This window comes from Rhinopithecus roxellana, chromosome 15 (assembly GCF_007565055.1).
Source record: "Rhinopithecus roxellana isolate Shanxi Qingling chromosome 15, ASM756505v1, whole genome shotgun sequence".
NCBI classification, from domain to species: domain Eukaryota; kingdom Metazoa; phylum Chordata; class Mammalia; order Primates; family Cercopithecidae; genus Rhinopithecus; species Rhinopithecus roxellana.
Window position 1 is genome coordinate 122932517 of NC_044563.1, and position 20055 is coordinate 122952571.

The following is a 20055-nucleotide window of genomic DNA, read 5'->3' on the forward strand; positions in this document are numbered from 1 at the left end:
CTTTTACATCTCTTCTGCCATGTGAGGACTCAGCAAGAAGCCACACCTGGCACCAAACATTGGTGCCTTGATCTTGGACTTCCCAGCCTCCAAAGCTGTGAGAAATACATTTCTGTTGTTTATAAAGTACTCTTTAATTCCTATTTCTATGTCACCACATGAAGCCCAGGCTTCCCCAGTTATCCCTACTCCTTCAGACTGTAATTTCTATATAGGTCTGTACATTTATTTTTCTGACACCGTCTTCCACGTTTACCCATCTTCTGAATCTTTACTGTACTCCCTCTGTAACTTAAAGTTGTCTCTCCTCTGAGGATTATTCCCACATTGGCTTTCTCTCCCATACCTCTCTTACCTTTAAACCTGGAGGTGAAGATTCCTCATTGCCTCATCCGCATCATTTTCCTGCATTTTCTTACATCATACCAGCTTTGACTCTCGTGTCATTAAACAATACCATTGACACACCTTCCTTGTTTTAGCAATCTTCTGCCCCTACATAAATCTCTCTTATTCCTTGAAGATTGTGGCTACATGCCCCCTTCCAATCACATTGTCAAACTCTATTCCTGTCAAAATTCCTGATAACTTATATATCCTTCAGTAATATGGCCAGTGTTATATTAGATTGTCATTGGTTTGAGGTGATAGAGGTGCTCTATACCTAGAAAGTCATCAAAGAGACTAGATACCATCTTAAGACATATTTTACACACAAAAAATATGAGTTAGTAGACTGAGAAAAAGAAAGATCAAGAGTTTCAAAAATAATGTCTATTGAAGATATATGGCAATCATTCTCAACTAGGGCCAATTTTGCCCCCAGGAGACATTTGGCAATGTCTGGAGACATTTTTAGTTCTTACAACTGGGAGTGGGGGTGGGATGTGTTACTGGCACTTAGCAAGGAGAGGCCAAAGATGCTGCTAAACATCTTGCAACTCACAGCACAGGCCCCTGCAACAAAGAATTATCCAGCCCTTACGGTCTATAGTGCTGGTTGAGAAACGCTGGTGTATGGTAATAATTGCTCTTCATTTTAGGATTTTCAATCAGGAAAATGCACTGATTTATTTCTGTTAAGCACACTAGCAGCCTTTATATAGAATAAGAATACAGTAAAAACTTAAAAAAAAAACTAAAACCTATGGAGGAGAGGATTACAGGATTTTTGAAATACAAAAAAGATGAAGTTCACACTTTTAGAGCCTTCATGTTTTTAAAAATTTCCATCCCCATGAGTACAGAAAGTCTAGGTGTTTTATCTTATGTTGAAATGTGGCATGGTTCATGGTTTCAAGTTACCATTTTTTATTCACAGCCTAAGAAGCTTTCCTCTTAGACTCTTTACTCCTGGGCTTACATTTGGAAGATGCATATTTTCAAACAAATGTGATGTCATTGGTAGAAACAATCTAGCCTGGTCTTTCGAGGTGCTTTATTTAAAAGTGGATAGAGGGGGTTTGTTAGGCTCATTTATGTCCAATGGCATTACTCTGCAGAGTGACTGGCTTGAGTCCACTGCCTCTCATTTATTTATATATGCATTTATGTTAAAAGTATCAGATTCTTACTATATGCTAAACAATGTGTTAGCAATGGGGATACTCAGATAAACAGAAAAAGTCCCTGGATTCAAATTTCTTTCCATTTGGTCAAGGAGAAAACCACAGAAATTATAATAATAATTTAGTAAATTGTTACTTAATGAATTAATTTAATAAATTAAGATAATAAATAATAAAAAGTAGGTAATAACACACAGAAAGGAGTGACTCACAATTCTATGTAGTATTGGAAAGTAATTTCAGAAGTGTTACAAGATAAAATGATACTTAAGTTGAAATTTATGGGTAAAAAGAAAGAGAAATTTAACATTTGGGGTAGCCTACCATGTATCAGCCCTCTACAAAGGACTTTATGATCTTTTGTCTTTTAATCTTCACAATAACCTTGTATGATACAGTTATTATCCACTTTTTACATTTGAGAAAACAGAAGCTTGAATAAGTCAGTCAAGGTTACTGTGGAAAGAAGTGGTAGAAATGAGATCTGGGTCTATCTCTAACTCCCCATAGATATATGTATGTTCTTTTCAATAAACCAAAAGGAGGAGACAGGTTTACATACTGAGGATGCAATGTACTCGCATTTACCAAGTGTACCAGAGTTTTATTTCTCATTTAACGCACCTCACCTATAACTCCCAGAATATCTGATTCCCTCCCTATTGCCATAGCTGCCCTGACCCGCAGTGAACCTATCAATAAGTAGGGCTGAGTCAGTGAGATCATTTTTCAAGAATACGAACAAAAACACTGTACTCAAAAAGATGGTATACCTATGGTGATGGCTTGCTGCCCTGCTAAGTCTCCCCATGCTGGGGCTGCAGTAGACTAGAAAGAAGAAAAATGAGTCAATGTTGTATATAGGCAACATGCTGTAGGATCAGAAACCATAAGTAAGCAGAGAAAGCTGTCAGGGGAAGAAGAGATGGAAGCAGAAAGAAATTTCTGGAAAATAAAAGCCACTGAGTCAGCAGCAGGTATAGCTCTTGAAGGAAGCTTTCTGCTTCCTATTAGGCCTGGCTATACGTGCATCTTACAATATTACCCCTCTCCCCACCATCACCATGCTTATACCCTTTAACTGGAGCTTGAAGTTGGTTAGATCACTTTTAATGAAAAGAAAAAATTTGAACTGGAATAATACTAGTAAAGATATAGAGCTATGAGACAATAAGGAAGAAGTACTTTAGAATCACTGGAGCACAGTGGGCACCCGGTGTACACTAAGGAACTGGAAGAGGAAGGAGGAAGGAGGGCAGACTGAGAATGTGAAGTGCCTTTTCTGTTGGGCCAAGGATTTGGATCTTATTCTAAAAGATTTGGGGAGTCTTTAAATGCTTAAAGCAGCTCTTGAAACTAGACTGGTTTATGTATTTCTGTATCAACAGCACCTGGCTGAGAGAGTTATACAAAGTTTATGTTTGATAAATATGTGTTATATCCATGAAAAAAAAATAAGTGAAGAAAATAAAAATAACTGTTGAGTTCAGTTCTACATCACAATTGTAGTAATTAAAACCATAACTGATAAGAAAGCCAGTTATAAGGAGCTTCGAGGATCAGGTGAGTATTACAGGACACCTGCCAGTAAGCCAACAACAGAATGTGGAAGCGGCCACTCCAGTCATGACATGGAACCATGAGGTGGGCTGCAGGAAGTGATGAGTAGTGTGATATAACTTTAAAGAGCAAGAAGGTGTTGACAGAGGGTGAGGTAGAAGAGATCAGCATGGATATCTTTAAGAAAGACCTAGTATGATCTGCTAACAATCTTAACATTAATGTTCTATAGTTTATAAGCAACTATTAATGGATTTTCCATAGAGAAATTAATTTATTCACTCCCTACAACATACAGTTATTGAAAAACAATTACATTCCAAATATTATCCTTCATGCGATGAATACCTTGGTGAACAAGATGGTAAAGAAAATGTATTGTGGAATTTACATTATATTGGGAGCAGACTCATGAGAAAATACATTTTCTTATTTATTATGCTTAAATAAACATAATAAACATTTAAGCATAATAAACAAGAAAATGTATTCAACTTGTTATGGAAAAGAAATTAAGCTTGATTATGTGCTAAAAGCTTAACAGAGTGGTTGGTGTAGACATCACTGAGAAGATGATGTTTGAGCAGAGATTTGAAGGAGATGAAGAAGTGAACCTGGCAAATACCTAGTGGAAGAACACTCCAGAAATGATTTTTCTCCAGTCACCACAAATGGCCTAAGACAAGAGAATGTCTAGCAAGCCAGGGAAATCCAGGGGAGCTTTAAGGACAGAGTAGAAGGGGTGAAATAAGAGAAGGAGGTAAAGTCAGAGAAGGAATGTGAGGCAAGATCCTGTAAGACTTTATGGCCAGACATATATTTTAAGGTGACCATTCTGTCAGCTATGCAGAAGATATATTTTAGAGGATTAAATTACTTGGGATAATTTTGGTTCTAAGCAATAGAAATTGCAACAAAAAAAATAGGTCATATTACAGGATATGAAAATTAAAAGCTTATGACAGATTAGACACCTAAGAAGAAATATAAAGGTGTACCAGTAGACTATCCAAAATAAAGCACTGAAAATGAAAGTGTGAAAATGTTAACAGAGCAGCATTGACCTATGCGACCTAACATTTGTTTAATTTGAGTCCAGGAAAAATGGCAAAACAGAAAAAAAGATACAGTAATGGGCAAAGTTTTTTTCTAAATTCAATTAAAACTATAAATCCAAGACTCAAGGATTTTAGTATACTCCTAGCATCATAGAGAAAACCACACCACACTGGTTAACCACATTGCAATAAAATTGCTGAAAACCAGTGATAAAGAGAAAAACATAAAAGAAGCAAAAGAAAAAAAGACACATTGCATACAATGGAACAAAGTTAAGAATTACTATAGACTTAAAAATAAATAAAAAATATACCTCATTACAACTCAATAAATTAGATAATATATACATTTTACAAATAAGAAAAATGATGTTTGAGCCACATAGTAAAATACTGTTGATCTGAACAGTATTATTCAACAATTCTATGTAACATTACAGATTGTAATAGGAAGCACTCTATCACCCTAACTCCAAAGTTCACAACTACCATAATTTGATGAAGGTAAAAAAAATTTACTACAGACTTGATGTCAGAACCCTTGCATAGCTTGCTTGACGGAAAATGATGGAGAGATATCTTTAAACTATCAAAAGAGAAAAATAAAGTCAACCTAGAATTCTCTATTATGCAGAAGTACCTTTTACAGCTGACTATGAGATAAAGACTTTTTTAAATAAATAAGAGCTGAGAGAATTTATCTCTCCTAGACTGGAACTACAAGGAACAATAAAAGAAGTTCTTTGGCATAAGGAAAATTATACCAGATAGAAATTTGATCTACACAAAGAAATAAAGATTGTCAGATGTGCTATATATGTTGGTGTATTAGTCTCTTCTTGTGCTGTTAATAAAGATATACCTGAGACTGGGTAATTTATAAAGCAAAGGGGTTTAATGGAATCACAACTTCACATGGCTTGGGAGGCCTCACAATCATGGCAGAAGTCAAAGGAGAAGCAAAGGCATGTCTTACATGGTGGCAGGCAAAAGGTCATGTGTAGGGAAACTCCCTTTATAAAACCATCGGATCTCATGAGACTTATTCACTACCACACAGCACAGGAAAAACCTACCCCCATGATTCAATTATATCCCACTGGTTCTGCCCACAACACTTGGGGATTATTACAATTCACAGTGAGATTTGGTTGGGGACACAGAGCCAAACCATATCAATGGGTAAAGAGAAAACACATTTTCCCCCCAAAATATCAATTTTTTGTTTATCTAACATTACTTCCACAGCTAACACTCTGCTAGCCCTCTGCACCAAACCATCATCATCTCTCAATTTTTTATCTAGATTTCTGCACGAGCCTTCTAACTGTTCTCCCTGCCCTGACTCCAAGACAGTCTATTCTCAACACAGTAGCCAGGCTTTTAAAATATATCTTGCAGATTATCTCACCCCTTTGTTCAGATTCCTCCAATGGCTACTCAGCTTGTTTTTAGTAAAATACGTAGTCTTCACAATACCTATAAGACCTTATAACACTGACTCTCTCATTATTCCCTTCCTTATCTCTAAGATCTTGTGTTGGAGTACCAGCCCATTCATTGATTCTATCCAGCAATGCTGGCCTCCTTGCCTAGTCCTTGACACCAGGCATTGTTCTACCTCAGGGTCTTTACCCTTATTCTTCTCTCTACCAAAACACTGTCCTCCAGGATATCCACATAGCCACTCCCTCATCTCCCTTGTTTTTTGTACAGTGGCACCTCAGGAAAGCTTTCTCTATCCATGTTTTAAAATCACACATCCCCAACCCCAAGATTTCCTCTCCTTCTTCCATGCTACATTTTTTATACAGCATTTATTATCATCTGCCATACTCTATATTTTCTTATTCTGTGTACTGTCTATATCTTTTACTGAAATGAAAGCTTTATAATGATTCAGATGTATTCACGATGAATTTTTTTTTTTTTTTTTTTTTACTTCTCTCAGGACAGTTGATCCCCCCTCAGCTTCCCATTCAGACTACAGTGCATGAGAATTCCAGTATCTTGCTAATACTAGATATTGTCAGCCTTTTTCTCTATGGCTATTTTGGTAGTCGGGGAGGATTAACTCCCCGAAAGATGGAAGGTGTTGTTTCTGGGAAAGGAATATATGCTCTGGAACAAAAAGCACCAAATACTACACATGATTTCAGGAGAAATACCACTGTTCACAGAACTTACAAAAGTAAAACTACAAAATGAGCTCAATTCCATTCCAAACATCTATAGGTTAAGCATTCAGCTGAAGGACGAATAGATAAAAAGGTAGAATATTTCAGTGAATTTATTACATATGCTGAATTATTTCTCTTGTTCTTCAGTAAGCACTGACAGCAGATCCTTGTCAGGAAGATCGTTGTTGATTTTATGCTTTTGACAAGGCTGACAGATTTTAAAGTCCAATTATTTAAATTGTTGTTGAATTCACTAGAGCAAATTTTAACTAGCAACCTGTGTGGAGAACTCTTTGTGTATCTTTCTAATGTTATTCAAGTGAAATTTAAATACAGAAAGTGACACATATCATAAAGTTCAATGAATATTCATAAATTGAATACACCAATGTAAACCTTACCCAGATCCAAAAGTAAAACATTGCAAACATTTAAGTCTCCTTTATGTTCTCTTCTACTCACTATCCATCCTTGCTGATAACCACTATTCAGATTTCCTCCTGATTAGTTTTGCCTATTTTTCTATTTTCTGTAAAGTTAAACTATGTTTTACTATTGGTGTCAGGTTTCTTTTGCTCAACCATTGTATTTGTGACATGCATTCGTGCTGTTGATTGTAGTTGTAGACTGCTTATTCTCATTGCTTTGTAGTATTCAACAGTTCCTTTCTGTATTCTGCTATTAGAGAGCATTTGAACATTTACAGTTTTGGGCAGTTTTACTCCTACTAACATTCTAGTGCATGTTTTTTGGTGAACATATACAGTACACAATTCTCTAAAATATATATCAAAGAATAGAATTGCTAGCATATAGATCCACCTGTGCTTAACTTTGGAAGATACTGTCAGTGTTCCAATTTTATTTCTTATTACAAATAGTCCATTTGATTAGACAAAGTGTTTTACTATATGGTTATTGCAAGGATGTAAGTAAGCTGCTGATATACACAAATTTATCTTTACACCATACACGATAAGAAACTCTCTTACTAGTTTCTTTTCCCTCAGGGAATTCTGTACTGTCTGTTGTCCAATATTTGTTTCATATGTTATTTCCAGTTTTCTAGCTATTTATAGTAGAGGAGCGAAACCAGGCAATCTGTTAAAGCTAGAAACAAGTCCTTTTCTTTATTTTGTCTTTATTTTCTCTCAGCATGTTTTAAAGCTTTCTATATAGAGTTATTGTATGGCATGTGCATTTATTCCTAGATATTTTATGGTTTTAATGTTATTGTAAATTGCATCTTTTAAAATATTTTATTTTATATTTTTCTGCTATATATAAATACGATTGATTTTAAAATATTAACCTGATCTCCAGCAACCTTGTTGATTTGGTTATTAATTTTAATGATATATCTAGAGATTATTTTTTATTGTCTCAGTATGTAGTCGTGTTGTGTTCAGATAATGACATTTTTATTTCTTCATTTCTAATCCTTTGTTTCTTATTTCATTTCTTGCACTATTATGGTGACTGGAATATCCAGTATAATGTCATATAGAATTGGCATTGAATAGTGAGAGTTCTTGTCACATTCCTACTCTCAGGGAAAAGCATTGGATATTTCATTGTTAAAATGTCTTCACTAAGTTTTTAAATGTGTAGACATTATTTAGAAAATTAAGGAAGTTCCCTTGTATTCATACAAGCCTTTGCTGCAAGGAGAGGGCCCAGGTATGAAGTATTTCTACCACTTATCTAATTGGTATGCTACAACTCATGTAACTTAGAGGTTGTTTTATTCCCCTATCTTTCTTACAATTCATTGTCTGCAAGTTTCTGGGAGATAACTGGGAAACTCTTTCAACACTCTCCATCCTACTATTGCTTCCAGCAATCACCGTAGTTATATCTCCAACTAAGATGATTAGTAAATAAATACAAATTCTTTTTTCATGATTTTTGTTGATGCTATTTAAATTCTAAGAAGCTTTATTAATTTGGTCTGCTTATAATAATTTCTTTCTTTCTCCTCCAACCAAAATTGTTTAGTGCTCTGCTCTCAAAAGCTTGCTTGTTAGTCAATGGATTGCATGCAGTAAGACAGACTAATATTTTGAAGGAAAAAAACAAACTACCTTAGTGAAACCACTGAGACTATAGGTGGTAGCAATTATATCTGAACAAAGAAAGGACGCTGAAATGTTTAATAAATATTTATTTACGTTCATAACTGAATGTATTAGTTTGACATGGATGTATTTAACTCTCTATCCATGCATCTGTTGTTGTTGTTGTTGTTTTTTCTTGAGAAGTGATTAAAATAAAACAGAGATATACTTATTTGCTTAAATGTTCTGCCTTCAGACATTGCTATATATGCACAAAACTTCCCAAGTAGTCTTACATGTAAATTTTAAGTAGCAATTCTCTCAGCAGTCATGCTGAGGCATGCAATCATATCCCAGCAATTCAAACCAATAAGATGACATATATTTAATTTAGACCTTTGCTTGCAAAGTCTAGTTCATGGAATCTGTAGCTGTATCACTCAGGATCTTGTTAGAAATTTAGAATCTTGGGCTCCACCCTAGGACCCCTGAATCAGAATTTGCACTTTAACAAGAACCCCACATGATGCAAATAAATGCACATACAATTTGAGAAGCTCTGGTCTAGTCCAGGATGTACATCTCAATCACCTTTTAAAAACGCAATTGCCAAGCTTCTGGGCCAGACTTACGGAATGCAAATCTCTGAAGGTGAGCCCACGACTTGGTAAAGATTTTTACAGGTGATGTTCATAAAAAGCCAGGACTGGAGATCTAAGGGAATTCTTTAATGCTGTAACAGAGTGACTTCCTCTGAACCGAATATGCTTGAACCACTTGTCTGCACTTTAGAAAAGCAGATTTTGACAGAATAAAGAGGATAGATTATGTGTTCTCAGAGGCAAAAATTCAAAAATGGAAAATATCTCAGTATACTGAAAGGTTATCTAAAGTCCATATTTGTATAAACAGTTGCATGTTAATAACCTTTTTGGAAAGGAGAGCTGCTGAGTAGTAAGGAGTCCAAAGTGCTCAGATTTTAATATACCATATATAGAAGATGGGTTAGAGCTGGCTAAGAAAATGTACAACAAACTGTCATAAGTATATTATTATATTATAATAATATGAAAACTAAAACTAAATATGAAATAATTTCCATTTATAAAATAAAATCCACTTATTTGTCATTTCTTTTTATGTATTTATTCTGATAAATATTTTATTTTATTGAATGCATCCTAAGTGTGTACCTCTGTGGCAGACACTGACATAAACTGAGCTATAAAAAGTATAACGATGATGTACAAACACATGCTTTTTAAATTTTTTAAATTTTTAAATTTTTAATTTTTTAAAAATTTTGAGTACATAGTAGATTTATATGTTTGTGGAGTACATGAGATACTCTGATACAAGCAATAAGTAATAATCACATCATGGAAAATGGGGATCTGTCCCCTCAAGTATTTGTCCTTTGTGTTACACACAATCTAATTATACTCTTTTAGTTATTTTCAAATGTACAATTAAATTATTATTGGCTATAGTCACACTGTTGTGCTATCAAATACTGTCTTATTTATTCTAAGTATACATATATTTGTACCCATTAATCATCCCCCTCTTTCCCCTTATAGCCTCACTACCCTTTCTAGCCTCTGGCAACCAACCTTCTATTCTCTATCTCCCTGAGTTCAATTGTTTTGAATTTTAGATCCCACAAATAAGTGTTAACAGGTGATATTTATCTTTCTGTGCCTGACTTATTTCACTTAACACAATGAACTACATACAGTTCCATCCACTTTATTGCAAATGAAAGTATCACATTTTTTTGTGTCTGCAAAGTCCTCCACTGTGCATATGTACCACATTATCTATATCCATCTGTCTATTGACGAACACTTAGGTTGCTGCAAAATCTTAGCTATTGTAAACACTGGTGCACCAAACATAAGAATTCAGGTATCTCTTCCATATATTGATTATGTTTCTTTTGGTAGGTACCAGCAGTGTGATCACTGGATCACGGTAGTTCTATTTTTAATTTTTAAGGAACCCCCAAACTGTTCTCCATAGTGATTGTGATAACAACAGGAGACAGAAAAATTCCTAAGCAGACAGGGATGGATCTCCAGTGAAACCCAACCTTCAGTCCAAGGACAGCTTAAAACCTGAAAACCAAGATGCCAATTGGAAATAGAGTCCATGACCAGAGGGAGAACTTCCATCCCCATCTAACCCACTCTCTCTCTACTGGGTCCTTCTGAGTGATGGCTTTTACCCAATCAAATGGTGCTTTTTCCAAGACCACCCATGGACCAATCAGCATGCACTCCCCCATTCTGTTTTTTTTGTTTGTTTGTTTTTGAGACCGAGTTTCACTCTTGTTGCCCAGGCTGGAGTGCAATGGCACAATCTCAGCTCAATACAACCTTTGCCTCCCGGATTCAAGTTATTCTCCTGCCTCAGCCTCCAGAGTAGCTGGGATTACAGGCGCCCACCACACCCGGCTAATTTTTTGCATTTTTAGTAGAGATGGGATTTCACCACGTTGGCCAGGCTGGTCTCGAACTCCTGACCTCAGGTGACCCACCCACCTCGGCCACCCAAAGTGTTGGGATTACAGGCGTGAGCCACTACACCCGGCCTGCACTCCCCCACTCTAAACCCATAAAAATCCTGGGCTAAGTTTCAGATGGCAACCCACTTTCAGGTTATCTCTCGATGCTGAGAGCTTTCTTTATGTTGCTCAATACAATTCTCTGCCTTACTCAGTCTCCCATGTCCACATACCTTATTCCTCTTGGTCACAGGAAAAGAACCCAGAACTCACAGAACTGTGACAGTAAAAGAACTGTAGTGCTCCTGCTCACTGAGCTGCTGGCAGCAGGAGTGAAAGAGCTGTGACACTCCCTCCTGCTGGCTGAACAATGAAAGAGAAGAAGCCTCATGGTTGTACTCATTTACATTTTCAGCAACAGTGCACTAGAGTTCTCTTTTCTCCACACCCTTGCCAGCATTTGTTGTTGCTTCAATTTTTGGATAAAAGCCGTGTTTAACTGGGGTGAGATGACATTTCATTGTAGTTTTAATTTGCATTTCTCTAGTGATCAGTGATGTTGAGCACCTTTTCATATGCCTGTTTGCCATTTGTATGTCTTCTTTTTGAGAAATGTCTGTTCAAATCTGTTCAAAGCCCATTTTTAAAATCAGATTATTAGATTTTTTCCTATAGAATTGTTTGAGCTCTTTATATATTCAGGTTATTAATCCCTTGTCAGATGGGTTATTTGCAAATATTTTCTCCCATTTAATGGGACTTCATCTCACTGTGTTGATTGTTTCCTGTGATGTGCAGAAGCTTTTTAACTTGATGTGATTCCATTTGCTCATTTTTGCTTTAGTTGCCTGTACTTATGGGATATTATTCAAGAAATTTTTGCCGAGGTCAGTGTCCTGGAGAGCTTCCCCAGTGTTATCTTGTAATAGTTTCACAGTCCAAGGTCTTAGATATAAGTCTTTAATCTGTTTTGATTTTTGTATATGATGAGAGTTAAGGGTAAAGTTCTATTCTTCTTCTTCATACAGATACACAGTTTTTGCAGCACCATCTACTGAAGAGACTGCTCTTTCTCCAATATATGTTCTTGGCACCTTTGTCAAAAATGAGTTCACTGTAAGTGTATAAATTTGCTTCTGGGTTATCTGTTCTCTTCAGTTGGTCTATGTGTCTGTTTTTCTGCCAGTACCATACTGTTTTGGTTGTTATAGCTCTGTAGTGTAATTAGAAGTCAGGTAGTGTGATTCTTCCAGTTCTTTTTGCTCAGGATAGCTTTGGCTATTCTGAGTCTTTTTGCACATAAATTCTTAGAGCTACATTCAGATCAATGTGATGAGACAGGGCCATTGCTTGAGTAAAGCTATAATTTTAGAAAGAAAAACATTATGGAGAAATAAAGTAGTCCTTACTTTAGTTCTCTCTTATCTGCCATTAAGAATAATACACACGGCTGGGCATGGTGGCTCATGCCTGTAATCCTAGCACGTTGGGAGGCCAAGGCAGGTGGATCACAAGATCAGGAGATCGAGACCATCCTGGCTAACACGGTGAAACCCCGTCTCCACTAAAAATACGAAAAATTAGTCGGGCCTGGTGGCGGGCACCTGTAGTCCCAGCTACTCGGGAGGCTGAGGCAGGAGAATGGCATGAATCTGGGAGGCAGAGTTTGCAGTGAGCGGAGATCATGCCACTGCACTCCAGCCAGGGCGACAGAGTGAGACTCCATCTCAAAAAAATAAAAAAATAAAAATAAAAATAATAATAATAATACATGCTAACAGAAAGGGTACATGAAACATTATGTACAATGAATTAAAACCCAAAAAGGAAATACATTGTTAACAGAACACATAGTTGTTGTTAATTAAGTCATGCCTGCAAAATTACCTGGCAGTGAATGGAAAAAACTTGCAGATATGTTCCTAGAAATATTACAAACATGGAGAACGTTACCTTCACTTGAAAAGTAACACTTGCCTTATGGTTTTATCTACCAGTGCTTTGCCTTTTTCACTGTACCATGGAATATTCCCTCAATATTGTTTAACTAAATTTTCTTGACAAACTCTTTTGTTACAAACAGCACAAAATTTCTTCTAACCTAGTTGCATTGAAAACATTATTAGTTTTAAATTAAAATATATCACTTATGAGTTCTTACATATATTATTAATTATGGGTTCTATTCAGTGGTTGCCAGTTTCTACATGCTCAGGAGCACCAGTTTTGTGTAGCTCTTCCCAACTCTGGGTTCAACAATCCCATTGGTTAAAATTGGTCATAATGGGAGCATGAAAAATTAGTAAATGCTACAATTCAGTCTCTTTTTTTTTGAGAGACAGTATATTAACATATCACTGGACATTCCTGATGAATGTATTGGTGAAGATCTATAAAAAATACACTGCAGGAAAAATATAAATTCAAGTAAACTTAAAAATTGTTTAATTGTTACAGTCTTTTTCATTACCAGCTTTGTTTTTTTCTTCAGTTGTTATCATTCTAACAAAGGTCTTTATAGTTTTCCTGGATATAATACTGCAATAGCCCCCTTAGTTCTTCTAACTCCATGAACTGTCTATTTCTGAACACTATCTAAATGGACTCATACACTATATATTATTTTATGTGTCATCTTTTGTTAAATGTGAAATTTATTTATATTGTTGCATGAAACTGAAATTTATTCATTTTCATTGCTAGATAATATACTCCATAATATGCTATAATTTATTTTTAGTTTACTATTTATAGACATATTAATTGTGTCCTGTTTGAGGATATTATAGTGGACATTTATATGCATTTCTATTCAAGATTCCTAGGACTGAAATATCTGGGTCAAAGAATATGTGTGTGTTCAATTTCATCAGATACTACTGAAGAGTTTTCCAAAGTGGCTGTAAAAATTTATATTCCCATCAGTAATGTATGAGATTTGAGATACTCCACATTTTCATAAACACTTGACATTGCTAGTCTTTTCAATTGTAGTCATTTTGAAGTATGTATACTGAATTCTCATTAGGTGTTAATTTGTTTTCCTCCAATGAGTAAGGAGGGTAAGTACTTTTTCAATACTTATTGGCTCTTAGGATGTGCTTCTTTTTTGGAATTCCTCTTCAAGTTTTTGTTTTGTTTTGCCAAGATTTCGCTATTTTTTTCTATTGATTTCTAGAAATTCTTTATATATTTTGAAAATGAGCCTTCAGTTGGATGGAAGTATGAAAGCATGTTCCAATTTGTGGATTTGTCTTTTCACTCTTTTAATGGAATATTTTTATTAACAGAATTATTTCAATTTATCACAGTTAAATCAATGCTTTTGTATTATGAAATCTTTACCCAAACCAAGTTCATAAAAATTATATTTTATGTTATCTTCTAATAGCGTCTGGAAACTTTTTTATCTTTTATGTTTGGATCTAATTTCATCTGGAATTTATGTTTATGAACTAGGAGGCAGGTCAGTTCATCATCTGTCACACATGTGCGCACATGCACACGCACACATACACACACACACACACAGATAACTAGGTGAAGTTATGTACTTTTTTATACTTCAAAAGTCTGTATATGTATGGACCTGTTTCTAGTATATCTATTCTAAATCGTTGGTCTATTTGTGTATCCTAACACTAATATCATGTGACTTAATTAATGTAGTTTATAGTAAGTCTTGATTGATTACATACTGTGTCTTCTCTCTGTGCTCATTTTTAACATCGTCTTAGTTATTGCTGGATGCTTAGTTTACATGTATATATTAGAAATAGCTTGCCAATTTACACACATACACCTGAGATTTTGAAAAGGATTATATCGAATCTATTATATTGACCCTTCTCATCAATGAATACTGTATAATCTCAATTTATTTAGGTCTTCTATAAATCTCTTAAAAATGTTTTAGAGTTTTAATATATCCTTAGATTTGGCTTGGTCATGTTTTGTTTAAGATTGTTAAAGCTGTTTGCATGGGAAATACTACCTGTAATTGTCCTTTTGTAATGTATTTGCTGGGTTTTGATATCAAGATTACACAGATCTCGCAAAACATCATGGTAAGTATTCCATTCCAATTTTTTCTCTAGAAAAATTTTTGTAAGATTAATGTCATGTCTTTAGCTGTTAGAAATCACCAAACTTCTAGTAGAAAACATGAGCATGGAGTTTCTTTTGGGGAAGGTTTTGAATAATGTATACAATTTCTTTCATAGATATAACTAATCTGAATTTCTTTTGTCTGTTGGGGAGGTAAGTTTGATGAGTTATATTTTTTATAGGATTTTTCTCCATGCCGACCAAATGTATAGCCATAAAGTTTTCACCTTTTCCTTGTAGTATTGTTTTCAACTTCTATATTTCTTTTCTTTAGTATTTTCTTTCTCTTATTTTCTTTGGTTTAAGATTCCGTTCTTTGTCAAACCCCTTGATTCAGATGCTTAGATTATTGATTGTCATTTATCATATATAAACCTAAGTGTATAATTTTCTCTTTAGGCATGTATTTAGCTATATTTCATAAATTTTCACATGTAGTATTTTCATTATTATTCAGTTCAAAGTATTTTCTACTTTTCATTATGATTTCTTCATTGACTCATGGGTTATTTAAAAGTGCATTTTAAAATTTCCAAATATAAGAGAATTTTTCAGTTATCTTTTTTATTATTTCTAACATTATTCCACTGTGGTCAGGAAACATATTTAGTGTGATTTGAGCCCTTCTAAATCTGCTGAGACTTTCTTTATTGCCTAAAATATTTTTAATTTCAGTAAATATTTTACATGCATTTAATGAGTGTTCTAGAGCTCTGTATGTAGTTACAGTATTGTATGCAGTGAATTAGGTCAAGTTTGTTAAATATTGTATTTAAGCATTCTATAGTTTTTGTGATAATTTTGATCTTGTTCTTGGTGTTACTGAGAGAAATGTGCTAAAGTTTTCCACTATAAATGTGGAGTTGTACATTTCTTATTGTATCAATAATTTATTTTATTATAAACCTCCTTGACAAAAAATGGTACCCGAAGAAATTAGGTGTAAAAATCAATAGCTTATAATGTAGATCTTTTACTTGCAATCTTATATACATAAAATATAATGTTCTACTTATACCTTTATTGATGCAATATGATGGACAGAAATGATCAGGTTCCTGCTCCTACTCACTGGAGCCTCACCATTGCACTTAATAGAAACTAATCCAGAGATTTGCAAGCTGGAAGACCCTGGATTCAGGGCCACTGTTGGAGGCTAGCATTGATGAAGAGCAGACATGAGCTCAGATTTTGTTATTCACTCCATGCATCAAATAGTCATGGTACCACCATTGACCCACTGGCCATACATCCTAACTGCAGGTAAAGTATCCAAGTGAAAATAAACTTAATTCGGCTACTGCTACAACACTGAAAATATAAATTGAGAAAAAATATTTATGGTTCTTAAGCGTGAGGAAAACCTTGAGTATCAGATTGAATCAACTGATTTCCTCAAAGACAGGGCCTATGCCTTATGGATCATTTTAGCTTTGGCACTAGTTTTTCATTTGGTTTTGATAACAGTTGATAAATGTTTGTTGAAGAAAACTCTTGGTCCTGCTTGAACAGAGAGAGAAGAACAAAAAGTCATGTTTCAGTGAGGCTAGAAATCCGTGACAGCACAGATAGGTCTCCAAGGCTTCAGCAGTATCAAATACAATCACATTTTCCCTAGCAGAATACACAACCACAAGATAGAATAGGCTATTTACAGCAGGATCACCTCTCCTATGACTATTATCTTCCTATGTCATAGATCATTGGAGGAAAAGCCCTGGAAACTGGATCACCTTGCCTAAGATAAATCTAAGTTTCTTAATGATTCTTTTTTTCTTTCTCCTCCTCTTCTCTTGGTGTCCAAACCTAAAATGGCTTCCCTGCTGATTATCCTCCGAAGGCAGCATCCATTCTCTAGAATCATTAACTAAGTTCCAACGGAACAAGGATATATTTAATTTGGAGCCCCACAGATTAGTCTTCATTGCAGTATATTTGCAGAGATAATTATTTTAAGAGTAATATGTCTTTTAACACTGGTTATGTCTTCAGTTCTTAAGAACGAAATTCAGTTTGAACATAAATGAGTTCAGGAATCAAGTCTTAGTGCCGTCATATACTGGGCTAGTTACATGAAACTTGTAAGGCAGGAACTTCCGTTAGCTATTAAATATTTGGGGTCTTTCTGACACAATGCAGTATCCCAAGTACACATAAGAGAATTTTGTTGTAGGTTTGTCGAGGCCCAAAGGGTAAAGATCTGTAATGGACACCAGTATACCAACATCTGTAAGTTTAGCTATGACCTCTCAGCAGAAATGATGGGTTGGACATGTTAGCCTTGGCAGGACAAATGAGTAAAGCCAGTTAGGGTGCCAAATCATATTCATAGACCAAGATAGATGGTATTCATCCTGCCCTTCCAAGAGGCTTCCTACAATTCTTGGTGTTTGTTTGTTTCTGAGGCAGGGTCTCTCTCTGTTGCCCACGCTGGCATGCAGTGACACAATCTCGGCTCACTGCAGCCTCTGCTTCCTGAGTTCAAGCTATTCTCCTGCCTCAGCCTCCTGAGTAGCTGGGAATACAGGTGCACGTGACCACACCCAACTATTTTCCATATTTTTAGTAGAGATGAAGTTTCACCACATTGGCCAGGCTGGTCTCTAACTCCTGGCCTCAAGTGATCCACCCACCTTGGCCTCCCAAAGTGCCGGGATTACAGGCATGAGCCACTGCACCTAGCCACTTCTATTTTTAAATCATTAGTGGAAATAATTCAAAGAACAGGAATTGCCATCACCTTTCTTGAAGAGTTACCTCTTTCAGAAACAGCAACCACTTCCTTTGATGTATAATTGTCTCATCTGTGTTTGGCCGCTGGCTGCAGCAAAATCTATAAGATCTTCTTATAAGGGAGTTGCATTCCACCCAATAGGTGGTCTTGAATCTGAGCACCGTATGTTCACAGCTTTCAACAAACCTCTAATTGGAAATACCGCCAATCAACAGGTGAGATCTGGCTTACCTGATTAGCGCAACAAGTTACACTCAAAAATCTTGCTAAGTTGAAAGTAACTGGTTACAATATTAATATTCAGGTCCTCTTGCCTCTCTGCTGTGAGTCAAATTCAGTACAAAGCCAGTGGATCCCTGGAACTCCACTGATTCCCAAGATTCTCCAGCGCGAATCAGCTTCCTTGCCATCTTTCACCTACATCTGTTGCATTAACAAGTCCTGTCAAATGTACTTTCCGTGTACATCTTGAAGACACCCACTTCTCCATCTTCACTCTGTCTGTCCAAACTACCATCTTTTCTCCTCTGGTCTACTTTAATGTCTCCTAACTGACCACTCAGTGTTTACTCCTACCTCCCCGAAGTCATCTCTATACGGTTGCAAGAATAATCTCTTAATACAAAAATGTGATATTACTGTCAAACCTAAAATCTGTGGTGGCAAATGCCTGTAATCCCAGCACTTTGGGAGGCCAAGACAGGCGGACCACTTGAGGTCAGAAGTTCGAGACCAGCCTTGCCAATGTGGTGAAACTCTGTCTTTACTAAAAATGTAAAAATTAGCCAGGCATAATGCCAGGCACCTGTAATCCCAGTCACTTGGGAGGCTGAGGCAGGAGAATAACTTGAACCCATGAGGCGGAGATTGCAGTGAGCTGAGATCCGGCCACTGCACTCCAGCCTGGGTGATAGAGCGAGACTCCGTCTCAAAAAAAGAAATTGAAATTAATAGATAAATAAATAAATCCATTAATGACTTCTTTCGTTTAACTCCAATCTCATTATTATGGTCTACCTATTTTCCTATTTTGAAGTTAATTTCACGAGGGCAGAGACTGTAACTTTCTTGTATGCCAACGAATTCTAAAACCTAGAATTAAATAATGGGCCAACCATACTGCAAGCCAGCTTTCTGTCACAGCAGACTCACCACAGGGTCAGTGGACTAGATTCAGAGCCCAATTCAGGGAATTCCTTTCCAGATAATACGCTGAAGACTGAGTCCTGGAAGTCTTTGAGAAGTCTGATGGTATTGTCCCTGCCCCACTTTTGCAGCACAAGAGGCAATGGGAGTATTACTGAATGCAGCGTCCATAGGGAGTTCCAGGCCAGAGCTAGGAACACAAACTGAAAATGAGTTAGCCAACCAAGCAGGAATAGAGAAAGAATAGAAAGATAAGGAGGCAATTAAAATAAAGAATTAAAGGAAGCTGGGGAAAGATCTTTAGAATCAGATGCTAAAGAACTGGGACTTTAAAAATTTCTGATCCTAAGAGTAGATAGAGTGATAAACTTTAATATACTCATAACTTGACCCTTCTGGAAGTGAGTAGTGTCAGAAGCAGAGGGTCCACATATCTCAAACCCTCACCACCATGTTAAATGCATATAATTCACTTCAAAATGTACTTGTTCACTCACTCACTTATTCATCCATTCACTTATAACATTTTTTGAGAATTTGTGAATATTTGGAAACATTAAAATACACTAAAATGCAATTTACTTCAAAGCCTCTGGCTGTTCATCTGTAACGAGACAGATTGACTTTCTCACCTCTCATACTCTTCCTTCTTTTGCTCATCACTCAAGATTCAGTCCAAGTCCTTCTTCATGTAGAGTTTTCCAAGTTCCCTGCTGGTTTTCCCTTCATCTGAGCTCCTTTAGCATATACGATTGCCTCACATCTTTTAAACCATGAAGAGTGGCTATCTGTATTATTTCTAGAATGAATAAACCTTAAAGACTGGCACATTTTATTATGTCTGGTGTGTTTCTCAAATTGAACTTAGCTCAGATATGGGTACTTAGTGTGTGATAAATGCTTGGTACATATTTCAAACATATTGGCTGGTTAGTGGGGTCATTGTTCACGGATTAAAACTCTAGTTGAGTTATTCCTCTTATTCTCTAGTTAATGTGTATATAGGAAGAGATCTTTCTCAGCCGTTATAGATTTTTATTGCATCTGTCTGCCAGCCAGAACCCATTCTTGTGCTCTCCCAACTGGGTCCTATAATATCCCTTTGGCACACTAATCCATGCTAGTGGATTTCTGTTTAT